This window comes from Anopheles maculipalpis, chromosome 3RL, assembly GCF_943734695.1.
Source record: "Anopheles maculipalpis chromosome 3RL, idAnoMacuDA_375_x, whole genome shotgun sequence".
NCBI classification, from domain to species: Eukaryota; Metazoa; Arthropoda; class Insecta; order Diptera; family Culicidae; genus Anopheles; species Anopheles maculipalpis.
In genome coordinates, this window is record NC_064872.1 from 10,468,582 (window position 1) to 10,481,932 (window position 13,351).

Genomic DNA, 13,351 nt, shown 5'->3' on the forward strand with positions numbered 1-13,351 from the left:
TCGCAAATCGATCGTTTGCGAACCGCCACCAGCGCCAACTTTTGGCCCCCTGTCCCGTCGAGGGAGAACAAACCAAAACAAAATTATCGTTTAAAACCGCTTCAAGGGTTGGGTCGCGTTACGGGCAGTTTTCCGGTACAAGGTTGAGCGTACCCGGTTTCAAGGCCAGACCCACCACCGAAAAGGACTTCGATAAATTTTCTTTCCGCTAACGCTAAATCATGCTTTAGCTTTGATGGCCGGACTTGCACATAAAATCTGCCAACCAAACTGTTCTGGCAAACTGCCTTTAGCTGTTTTTGGCAACGAAAGGGCACCGGATTGGAGTAGACAGTTGGTTGGACATCAACAGTGGACGAAAACAAGGTGCAGCATGGGTACGGAGTTTTGAAGTCAAGGTGTTTGGTGGTGGTGCAAAAATAAGCAGAAGAATAAAAGTTCGATATTTATCCCATTTGGCAGCACAGTTCTGCAGACTCGGTGGCGTCCGTGTCGTTTGCAACTCCCGGTGCAGCCGGCAGGATGAAAAGTAGCAGTTTTGTTTGTTGGCGTTGAACTTGGGAATTGGAATTGGAAGGCGAAGAAGATCGAGAAAGCGAGCACGAGGTATGAGTTATGATGGTGACGGTAAGACGCGTCGTGTTTATAGGAAAATTATACTTTTGTGCATAAATTCTTGCAGGTTCATCCTGCCTGGGGAGATAAAATGGCGACCTTGGTTTTGGAGAGTTTGGCACATTCATCACAAAGCTGCTTGTATTTATTAACTTGGTTTTACATCAGCCGAGAGTTGCGTATCAGTATCTTCTGTTCGTTTAATTGTCTTGTTTTATTCAGGCAAAGTTCTATCAAAAAACATTTCTGTCTAAATATCATTCCACTATCATTGTATGCTCTCATCTCAAGTAAAAACAATTTAAAAGCATCATTTCGGAAGTCATCAAAGGCAGATTGGGAGCTGCTTTGAAGATTCACTGTCGGACGTATTACGCAACGATGCATTTAGGAAAGCAACCGCAAACTGATGGCTTATGTTGTCCTTTGACAGCCATGATGGACACGGAGCCTAAAAACTTCAAACCTCAAACAAGTGAATATGCAAAAACAAAGCACAAGCTGTATGAAAAAGGATGTGCAGAGGCCTTGTTTGATTGCAGTTTTTTTTTTGCTACTTTCTAAGTCACCTTTGGAGATACGGACTATTGTGATGCTGGGAAATTCTGTTGGAATAGGTTGTAGGTAAGAAAAATTGTGTAAAAAAAAAACCTCAACTGGAATATGTTTCGAACTCCATATGTCAGGTCCCAATGAGGAGGAATACTTCGTTAAACTTTGTATGAAAGTGTGCAAGTTTTGTAGCCGGATTGGCTGATGTAGTGTATTGATTAGATTACACTACAGCTTCGTTTCATTAATGTCGATTAATCAAAACAACCTCCCAACATACCAGCAAACCCACAAGATCACATAATACTCATGCTTGATTGCTAGAGTCCAACATGTTTTTGTTTCAATTTTACTTTTCGGCATCATTTATCTCCTCCACTCGGACGCCGTCGGTGATCCGCTTAAACAACGCTCGCTTGTGCCAGGCTTGCAGCAGTGGCTACGACTCCGGTGGCATGCCACAACCATCCCGATAGGGCGAAAGGAAGTTTGATAACGAGTCAGACACGACTGCCACTGGTGCGTTTGCGCGCGAGTTCAAAGGAATCCGACGGACGTCCGTCCGTTGTTTGTGTGTTCGGTGTTCCAGTCCAGTCCCGGTTCTTGGCTTTCCGTCTGACGACCGGACGAATTAATCACATGCATAAAATCGTCCCCTCCCCCCTTCAAACGGTCGCGTACACGATGGTTGCATGATGATGCGTACAATTGAATTCATTATGCTGCTGTTGTGCAACGGAGAGTGCATTGGCCAGGCTAGAGAAGCGGATCGCACAAAAAGCTGATAAGAACAGCAATGCAATCGTTATGCGATACATCTAGTCAACGACATTTTATCAGTGCCTTTTGGAGTACACGCTATCGGTGCTCTGATAGCCGCAAGTGATTGGAGGAGATGGTTTTGTGACTATGATTTATGAGGAATGCAAAGGAATTTGATTGTCATTTGAAAATGAATTGATTTAAAAGTATTTGCCCAAACAAAGTAGCAATACAACTTTACCCAATCGGTAGAATAGCCTGCAATAGCTTCTTTATAGTTAAAAAAGATCTACTATGTATGTGGTTTGCTTTCCCGTTCCCCTAGTTAGAATGTCACATAAAAGAAAATTATTTCAATCATCTGTTCAACTATTACCCAGCCAGCCAGGACCACCACCGATGTTCGGAACTGTCCCGTATCGTTACGCTTGGTCGTGTATAATTGCAAAATAGGTTTCAAACACCCTTACCACCGGGTGGATTTGCTTGACGAAATAAGTCCCCTCTCTCAAGCAGCTCCCTCTTCTGCAGGGAGCCCTTCCAGTGTGTTGTGGTGGCCAAAGATGCAATTACGGCGTTAATGGCCAGCCAATTGCGAATAATGCCACCAGACAGGTTTGCGCCCCACAGTAGATAGCGAGAGGCGTGTGAGTCTCGCTCGCTCGTGTTGGTTCGCTATGGTTGAGTGAATCATTGAAGCCCGCCTGGGCTTTGGGCCAGTTGGGCTGGGGTTTTGTGGTGCGGTCGTCTTTGGCTCTTCGCTTGAAGAAACGAAAAAAAAGATATCGAAGAGCGTGGTGCAACTGCACTGCTGCAGTGAGACGATAAAGCCGATAGAAATTGACACTCTTGGTACTAGACGCGCCCTTCCCAATGCCAAGCTAAAGATTTCCAATCGAAACCGCAGCTGGTGACGCCTGCAAGACATTGCCAAGCTTCGATGAACCAGCTGCAGCTAACAGGGGGCCGTCGTCGTGGTCCGATCGATGTCTTCCCATTTTGGGTAGGCAAGGCTTGCGAGAAATTCTTTACCACTCGTTCCGGTGATGGTTCTTGAAACGGCAGACCTTAGACGATCGATGTAATATCACCTCAACCATCCAGGTTCCTTGTCCTTTGGCGTCAAGCCTCTAGTGGACAGAGAAGGGCCTAATGCTTCAAGTGTCGTGCGGTTAACCCGTCTAGCAGTCAACACGACCTGCTGTTTTATTCCCCCAGCACAAACTTACTTCATACGGCACTGGCTACTGGCGTGGTTGTACGAGGTCAATAATTTTGCGTGCTATCGGACGTTATCGGGTCCCTTAATCTCAGCCCAGCTATAGCTTTACCGTCCCATTATGGGTGAGTGACGATTGTTTCCGCGGCTCTTTTTAGCTTACGGTAAGAACCCTTTCTTTTTTAAACGACATCCCGGCGGCTAGGTTTTCCCGCCCCAGTAACCAGTTAGCACAACATATAGCGAACGTTAAGAGTTCATAGTTACACACGAGTTTGGCGCCGGCAGTAAATTGTTTTCCACCTAGTCGGCCGAGCGAACCTTGGTAGAGCTTTCGCAGTGGCCTCGGGTCGCGATTGATTTGATGTGTTTATGAAAATGAGGAAACCACTTTCACTCGCTCGTCTAATGACCGATAAAGGCAATAGTGGTGCCCGGTGATAAACCGTACTGGTTTTGCGAATATTTGACGACAGACTTGTGCTTGGTGAGTCTGGCACTTTGTCGACTATTTGGAGCTTTTCTTGTGGTTTCATTAACTTCGGAACCCCTCTAATATTGGTAATGGTTTAACACCGCTTTCAATCGAAGGTTCAAGCGTGTTTGGTTCAAGCCTGCTGGGAATTATAGGATTTGTTTCCAGACGGTCGGCCAAACATATGGCCTTAGCGGGAAATCATTAAAATATTACATTGGATTCATCGTTTCCGTCACAGGTCAGCTGGCGGTCTGTGAAAATAGGTAGCGCCATGAGTTGATTCGAAAATGATTGATTCTTCTTGATCGAAATGATAGCGTTGTGTAACGGTATCGTGTTGTTTTGAGGACGTTAATTAATTGTGAAATTTTATTTCAACTTTTTACTTCGTTTTAATGGGTTTAAGTAAGGTGCATAACACTTTAATACAGGCTTATTGTAAGGTTTTTTTTTGGACTGCTTCAATATAGCTTGTCAATGAGCGCATGCACTACAGTCAAATTGCATAAATATTTTACATCATTTCCTTCTCTAATTAGAACATGAGCAATAGAAAAGGAAAAACAGAGCACACAAACAATAAAAATCACACTTCTAATTAAGGCAAATGCAACCTTAAATACTTAAATTGCACATAAACAAAACTCATTTAGTCGTAGAAAATGGTGTCAAGCATGTCTCTCTAAAATTCGCTCCAAAACAAGCATGATCATAATCGCGCTCGAACGCTGATGGCCACGGAATGTGGAGCACACTGGAAATGAAACGAACTTCCGGCAGGTCACCACTTCGGCATTGGGTGAGAAGCCCGAAAACGAACGACAGATTGTGGTCAGAAAATTTTCTGCTCGACCACTTGATTCGAACGTCGGACGAGTTAGGCAAGACATTGAGCTAGCAAACAAAGCGAAAGGGGTATCAGCTTATCGTTCGAAAGAATTCCAACGATCTCGGGTGGTCTAATTGTGTGGTGCTCATTTCGTGTGTAGGGTTTTTTCGGTTCCTCGTGTGAGATATTAACAGATCGTTTGATACGGGTGAAGAAACATCGTGTTTGGTCCCACAGCCAGCCACAAAATGGTGCATCTTTTGGGGGTCTTGAGTTGATGGTACTTTCTTGTTTGTCTTAATGTCTTTTCGGTGCGTCGGTCTGTGCATCCATCATAGGACGTAGCAATGAAGCAAAAAACCGGTTCTGATGTTGTGAGAGCTGTGTGTTGGTGGTGACTCGATGCTGGTATAACATAAAATAACATAGACATACCACCGACGTAAGTGGATCAAATTAGTTCCCACCATTTCAGCCAGCGCTCTCTGATGATTCCCTCTCGGACATCGTTTTTGCGGGTCACGTTCGGTTGTACGGTGATGCTTTGTTGCGAATAGTAGAGGTGTAGCGTTCTGGATTTATTTGGCCTCACTATTCATTCCGTTAGACGTTTAATGTTCTTTCACCATTCGTGTCAAACTTTCAAACACTAGTGGGAAAGGGCTTTTAAAGTCGATCAGAAAGCTGTGTTGTTTTGGTAGATTTTTTACAATTTATTTCTTATACTCTGTCTCTGGGCTGTCCTTAGGACTTAATTGTAATATTCAGCAAAATATTTCATGCTCTTTTGCGCTATAAATTTGTATATCATTGTCTTTATCAGCTAACTATTGAACTCATGTCAGTAGCTTGATCCCCGAAACAAATCATTTGAAATGACAGGTTTGACAGGTATCAAAAACAAATCAAACGTGGAAGAATGATAAACTGGAACTTCTATGTTGTATGTAGGGCTCGATTTTGTATGTCCTAAAATCATCGGAAAACCAGTAAATGATTGCACAGACTCCTGGAACGGAAATGTAATGTTTATTTATTATTCAATGAGTGAACCAATGGTCAATTGTTGAAGATTGAGCTATTAAACCTGAACAAACTGTAGCTTAAAATATTGACCTCTCGGTGCTTGATTTACACGAAAGCCTATATTCTGCTCGATCGATTATGATTTTCACTCGATAATCGCTTATGTCTCCTATGTTAGCAACAATCAGTTCAGCCTGTGTTGTTATCGTGCTCGGTCAACCATCGCTGCAATTGATCCTGTTTCGATTCGTCCGTACGTTTGCGATTTGAATTAGGTTTGTGTTCGAACAAGCAACAAAAAAGTAATCATGACAGGATTAAATTCACAGTGCAAATATGTGAGCCTCCAACGGCTCAGATATGACTGGCAAAGCCGAACGACAGCAAACCAACCACCAATGATTAAACCGGTGACGGCATATTGAACACGGCAAACGATTCGCACAATATTCCGACACAACAAACAAAATATAATGGTTTCCTCACCCCGCTCGTCATGCAGGCGGGGATTTATTTCATGCAAAGCTTTCGGTGGAATAATTTTCCAACCGTTTTCAGCGAATGCGTGTACACTTATCCCCCATTCGGTGCAGCACGGTGAGAGTTGGTCCTGTGGGGCAGGATTTTGCTGACGTTTTTTTTTTGCGAACGAGGACGTGTGTGTGTGTGTGTGGTCTTTGTCGGTAGCTCGCTTATCAGAGCAATCATCAAACATAATAGCATATCGTCGGCTCATCCCCAACGATTGATGCGCAATGAATTTTAACTTCACTTTCAGTTGAACGAAATGCTAGCAGTGGGACGTGTCGTTTAACTGTTAGTCCAATTATTTGCTCGGATCCCATCATATACCGTGACGACGGGGTGGTTGGTTCTGGCGTACGCAAAAAAAGAAATCTAAAAAATCTACCGGCACAAACAGAACGCTAACAATCACATGGACATGTCGCCTCGGATACGTGCCGGATTTCGCGGTCTATTCGTGCTGTTAAATTATTCACAACTACCAGCATTCGGTCGGCATGAGCGTACATGAGCGATCCTGGTGCTCGTGATACAATTGAAAGCAAACTAATATTCGACAAGTGAAAGGATTTTTTGTTGAATTTCTTTAAAGCGGAGAGTTTTTTTGGGTTATCAAAATGCATTTGCGTGCAGAACAAAGCGACGGGACGCTATTGCATTTATATTCATGGTACTGTTTTATTTTATGTGTATTTTATGTGCTTTTGACGAAATCAAATAAGGATCGCCGATAAAGCGATTCTATTATATCAAAGGTAATAAAATGTTGAAAACAAATGAAACAATAAGAAATGCTGTTTACAATGCTGTGATATTTAATACGATACGTTATTGCGATAGGTATTTTTATACATTTTGCTAGAAACCTATGCTCTCTAACTACGACATTATTTGTCTACAACATTATTTGTAACAAAAATTGAATATCATTTTAATATTTTGATTTCATTTTCATGTTTGTTTTAAATAAACTGTTGTCTAACTACAAGTCGAACATAATAACTCATTTACCTACTTACTTATAGCATATCCTACAAACCTTTGGCCTGCTGCAGAAGACCTTATTTTCACTCATGATCCAGTCATCTGCCAATCAAATATTCCTACCATTCTGGCGGAAGCATCAACTCCATCATTCCTACTATGACCCTAGCAAGCTGTTCTGACAATCTCACGGCATGGTCAGTCCGCCAGAACCTGGCTAGGTTAATTTGCTGCACAATTGTGAGATTATTCTACAGCCCAACGAGATCTTCAACAAATTTGGGATCGAAATTCCATCAGAATATCTTTCGCTCGAACGTGGCAAAGGTGATTTTGACAGTTTTAATTAGAATTCATTAGAAGGTCTGCCCGGTGGTGTAGGCGACAGCGGCGACAGGTCTTCAAACGGCAGGACCGGGGTTCAAATCCCATCCGGACTGTTCCCCGTAGTGAGGACTGACTATGACCAACTACACAGTATCGGCCGTCTAGAAATCCATATCGATGGCCGGCATGACCTTAGAGGTCGTTAAGACGAATCAGAATACATGCTCTTGTGATGTATTTTGAGGAGCGAATTTGGAGGATAATCAGTTGAAGATTTCGAAGTTTCGTTCACTTGTCTTTGGTATGCCATAAGAGCATAAAATAAGCTAAAAAAAATGGTGTACATGACATCAGTATATGCCAGGATGTTGTTAGACTTGTTGGAAAGAAGGTCATTGAAAGTTCCTACATCTCTTACTAGTTTTGGCTGGACCTGGTACTACGTTAAGGATTAGACAGGTACCTCCTTGTAATAGACCCTAGTTGTTAGCAAAGATTCTATAGACTTTACCAACCAACTTCAGTTGGCATGTGATCTCCTCCAACATTTTCTTCACAGTTACTCAGAGATATCATTGAACGTACTTATTGAATTAAATTGTAAATTAAACAGTTAATTTTTCTCTATCGTCAACAAAATGAAGCAAAACTTAACAAAAACATCACGGGATAATCTTCTTCAGAAATGGCTTACTAGACTTGCCGATACCGTGCAGTTGGATAGTCAGTCCTCACTATGGAGGAACGGTCCAGATGGGATTTAAACCTCGGTCCTGCCGTTTGAAGACTGGCGCCGCTGTCGCCTACAACACCCGACTGCCCCAGTTTACGGCCACGGGATAATCTACTAACAATGAATTCTACTAAGCACTACTTTTGTAATCATTTTATCATCTGAAAATGAAATTGTCAGCAGACGATACTTGATAGTACATTTGTCATCTTATCCTTAAGAACTCCCCCAACCGTTTATACACTGTCAGATAATCCAGTTCCGAATGCGTTTCGCTATCTCCAATCAAACCAGACCAGAATCCTTTAACACCGTCCTTTTAAGCCAACTCCTGCAGACGACACAGCCTGCCTGCGGTATCAGAAGCTAACTAAGCACTCGTACTTGATTGTTAAAGTGCCAGCGCATCTAATGCTGCCGGCAGTAGGATAATATATTTTCCTTCATTGCGTAATTTGATTCGATTGTCACGACGCGATCTCGTTGGAAATGTAATTTTGCACCATTCAACATCCAACATCTCCCTGGCTGGTCGAGGGTTGAAGCACACACACACATACACAGACACAAAAAACCGTATACAACGACCATGGCTCACCACGGGCCAGTGAATTTGGCGCCAGGGCCAAGGACCAGTGCGATTCAGAGGATGCAAAATTGAAGCATTATGCTAACCAATTTACTGTAATCGATGAGGGGGCTGAATCGTTGCTGTTTACGCGGTTGGCCTTTCCGCGGTTGTTACCGCGTGTGCGCGCGCTTTGCGTCCTCGACCGTTGTGTGTCAGACTCTCGCGTGTCAGAGTGTCTTTTTATCGGCAGATAATGGAATTCCGGTACTGCCATTAAGGCGAGCTCGGGCCGGGCGCGACTGGGTTTGTCTGGTGGGCAAGGTTGGTTTTGATATTATCCAGCGCACGTTATGACAATGGTGAAACGGTTATGCGAGCACAGCGTGTAGTCGCACAAGTTGGCAAGGAAATAAATTTTACGCTTCGCCTGGCGCTATAGGACGGAATGATAGATCGAAGGATAATACGCAGGACTCGTCGTTGCATCGGCGACGGAAGGACTTTTCGGTGTCGGTTTCCGGCGAGCGATATCGTTTCACTGGGTAGGATCAATGTCGTTGACAATACTTTTTCGTGCAGTTTGATCTGTCATAATGTGGCCGGAAATGGTAATGGGGGTTTGTTCGGTTTACAAGCATTTTATTGGAGTCATAAATGAAAATTTGAATCCTTGTTTTTGGGAGCGAAGTCTTAAGCTAATATAACAACTTCATAAAAGGTTCGCAGAAACCAGTACACCCTTAGGCTGTTAGTAATAAGCTAGTAAAGTATATTTAAAGATAATTCAGGTCAGTTATTGATTATGACAATCTGTACAGCAGGAAAGGTGAACGGATTTATCTTCTCGCATATAAAGGTCGCACCATCGTGCAGCCAAAAAGGATGTACAGTAAATCAGTACAAGACTTGATAGAGTGCGCTCATAATAATAACGCTGAAGCGTGTTCCGCACGTCGACGTTTGGCGTTCGCGCTCTGCCATGGTCTGGTGAGCTTGATGCTTGGCCGCGTATGCTGCTACTAGTACTCTCCGTCCTCTATGAACGTGTCTAGACCCCAGCGCAAGGATCTGCAGTCATAAAGAAGCACGGGGTAGAGGGCTATCTGCTTGTCCGTGCAGTAGGATGTTAATAATTAATTAATCGCAATTTATCATTTTAACCCGTGTTTACGCTTACATCTTTATATCCTGTGTCCGGGATGGTGTCGGTCGTGGAGGGTGGTTTAGTTAATTGTGTGATAGCGCCTTTTTGCGCCGGTTCGGGCCCAAGAATACGGTATTCGTTGTCTTCAATATGTTCGCTGTCGCAAAATTCTTCCGTGCGCTCAATTTCTTCGACTATATTTCTTTTGGACTTTAGTGGGAGATTCCTTGCGAGTGGCTCTGTTCTGTGCGCTGACCGGTTCTACACAACGGTTTGCTGCTTGAACGATTTCACGGATGCCACGTTTGATGGTTGTTGAAACTGATAATGAAAATTGAGTGCTATTTAATGTTGGCAATTTATATCTCACCCTCCCCGGGACACCCGGATTTTCACACCGATCCTGTATCGCGTTCGGCGATTGACGATGACTACAACGATGACGACGACGGCCACACCGTCTCAACGGTGCCTGCGATCTTCCACAAGCCCCCCCCCCCCCCCCCCACAAGTCAAGGATTTGTCCGTACACGCGGTCGCACGGAGCGAGAAGCATTTTGTGAGTGAAATAAAAATTCACTACGTGACTTCCTTGGTTGCACTGACGCCCGAGGAAACGTGAGTGGAGCATTATGGGCGCACATGACCATTGAGTGGCCAGTGTAGCCGGGGCGAGTTTTGATCCTGACCGTACAGATAGCTCTCGCCACTCCACCCAACCGGGGTTGATGTAATGCTGCAAAAATAATGAATGCACATTCGTACCGAAAGCAAAGGGTGTACCAAGAGCAAGCGAGACAATAAGTAAGAGGTAATAAAAAATGACCAGCTGCTCATCTTTCACCACGGCAGTAACGTCACGTTTATCGTGAGCGGAGCGTTTGGTCGTTGGGTTGATTCTGGTCTGCATCGTTTTACCCTTGCCCGAGCGATCCTCAGCGAGGGAAGTAAATTGGTGCCACCGAAACGAAGGTGTGTGCGAAAAACAGGACACGTGTACTTCCGAGTGCCAACCATAGCGATTGGTTGTGATATGTTCGTTGTTGTATCATTTATCTTACGCTCTCGTTTCTCAATCAATAAATGTAGAGTACGAGTGGTGTACGAGGAATACATATTACGAGCGAAAGAAGACAAATAGAGCGTTGACCGTGTCTTTTTATACTAAATTATAGGGGAGTTTTTCATACTTTACCACATGTTATTGAACCCTTTTGAACGTTTTTTAGGACTAACGTTTCATAATTATTTTTGAACTTGTGCCAAGGGTTTTTAAAAGTTTTTCCAATTTTTTTTTTTGAAATTGTATGGTTTAAAAACAGTCAGTTACTTCATATTTTAGTCAGTTTTAAACAGCAGCAATATGATGGTTGAAGGATCGACTGAATTGTTATGTATGTAAGAATTGAATTAAAAACAGAACAAAGCTCTGATGTACATGAGACTAATGGGTGCTGAAAGCTATAGAAGAATTTCAAAATTTTCACTCCATCTTTCCTTATGCTCACGGCTCATCTCTCGCCACACACGGCTTATTGCAACAGCACCCTTAGAATGTGAGATAGTGCGGTAGATATAAACTTAGCGTCTGATGCAATTCTACCGAGCTTCATCTTACGGGGGCCTTTGTGCCCTTCCAACAGGCACGCAACACCACGCAAACAATGCACCATCGGACCGGAGTGCGATAAGATACGGATGATATGAAGTGAGCCAAGCGACCATCAGGCTGCCACACGATGCGCTTGGGAGAAAATTCGTTTGGTAAAAAGGGCTTTTTTAATGTGTGCCTTCTTTCGGGGTGTAAGATTTGCTATCGTATCTAGGTTGGATACTGCATGAGTTGTGTACGTTGTGGATGTATGTTGGCGATTAAGTTAACGATAAAGATATACAATGATGTAGCTATGCCACGTGCAAACCCGCGCCGAGCGCGCACGTTCGTGTTGCTGGTGGCCGGTGATGAAGTTTTTAATCAAGGGAAGAAGGAGTGTGTTCCATTTGGATGGGGCTCCGACTCCCCTTACAGACGAGTTTAAGATGTAATACTAAACGGTTCATAATTGGTGTAGCCACCGCAATTAAGAAACAATACGGCTTACGGTTTCGTTACGGGTGGTGTTACTCATGCAATCTCCTTAAGATTATCTTTTATAGGTGGAAAATTGCAAAGAATAAGGATTAATTTTCATATTTTTAAAAACATAATTCCAAACATGCTTTAAAAGACAACTCCCAGGTGGCTTATCTATATTTTTAAAATCGAAAAAAGACAATTATTGTTGAGTATCTGATTACGATTTTAGCTTTAGCTTCCGGTAGTTATAATCGCCTTTTGTATCAGTTTCCTTTGTATTCATCTTTATCTTTAAATGCTTATCCACGAAATCATTTAACAGCAAATGGTAGTTACTAACTGACCATGCAAGCAAGTCGAATGTCGTCCGAACGAATGTATTAGATTTTGTGAGCTGTGCTAGTCATCCTCACCGTTGCTTTTTTTCCCCCATCTTCCGGTTCATCCATTGTTGGCATAATGTCTGGCAAATTTCATAAAACTTAATTGCCAACACTTACTTTGGGGCGAGTGGATTTTACTTCGCGTACTACGGCCTGGCTGCTGGCACGATGGTCAGCAGCACGTAGCGCAGGAATCAGCAAAACTTTTGCCACCGACCAGCTGAGGTTGATTCGGTTGCTCCTGCTGGCGTTACCTACTTCAATAACCGTTGCGCAGAATGCAGAAAAGAGTTTCCATGCTCGCGAACTAATTTCATTAGTTTGTGTGTGTGTATGGTGTGTATGGGGATTCACATAACCCGAGTTGGGGTAAAACAAAAAAAAATAAGTAAAACAGTTGGAGCCGTTCTGGCACCATAGTTCAATTAATTCAACACAACTATGGTAATCTGTTCGGTGAGAGTGTGGCACACGCTGGCTTTTTTTTCTTGTGTGTTCGTTTCATTGAGTGATTTGGATTTTTGTTGCTTTGTACATTTCGGTCGAGAAGCGATTAAAGACCCTAGGACCCAGCGAGTTAGCAAATTTCGCGCATAAAAATATCCATTAAAGCAACTGTGTGCTGTTCAATGGGGTATAATTTTCACAATCAATTTATCTGCAGCAGCAGCAGCAGCAGTGGAAGTATGACGATGACGATAGTGGGAAAGATGATGCATTGCATATTTTTGTCTGTTTTTGTTTAGTTTGGTAAATATTGCTATGGATAGCAATATCATTATGATGCAAACCTTACCCATAGATGTGTCAGGTAGATTTTCATGGAAAATATCGAAATTTCACATTTAATTTCTATATTCAAATTTGTGTGATAGAAAGCAAATAATATTTTGAGCAATAGGGAGATGTAATGTTGCTTTCATAACTTGAAATTTATTGATTTCTTTCATTGAAATTGATGCTTCTATGTTAAACTATCGTAAGACGAACAGGGTGGTCTTGTAGTAGGCGTCTTGTATAGCGGCGCCTGTCTTCACACGACAGGATCGGGGTCTTCACATGATCACAACCCATCCGGACCAACTGTGATCCAACCGTGTGGTATGAACAAATCAAGGAAGCTATT

At 43.0% G+C, this 13,351-nt stretch overlaps 2 protein-coding genes across 2 annotated transcripts in view; one reads left to right on the forward strand and one right to left on the reverse strand.

Annotated features, from left to right (window-relative positions):
* The window catches only part of LOC126564774 (lanC-like protein 3 homolog), a 205,702-nt gene extending 200,387 nt beyond the window's left edge, over positions 1–5,315 (reverse strand). The window contains exon 1 of the mRNA XM_050221880.1: positions 5,306–5,315. The gene's annotated coding sequence lies outside the window, so the exon portion shown is untranslated. The remainder of the gene's footprint in view (positions 1–5,305) is intronic.
* Positions 1–13,351, forward strand: part of LOC126564262 (probable cyclin-dependent serine/threonine-protein kinase DDB_G0292550) — a 100,445-nt gene that overhangs the window by 41,557 nt on the left and 45,537 nt on the right. The gene's annotated exons all lie outside the window — the stretch shown is intronic.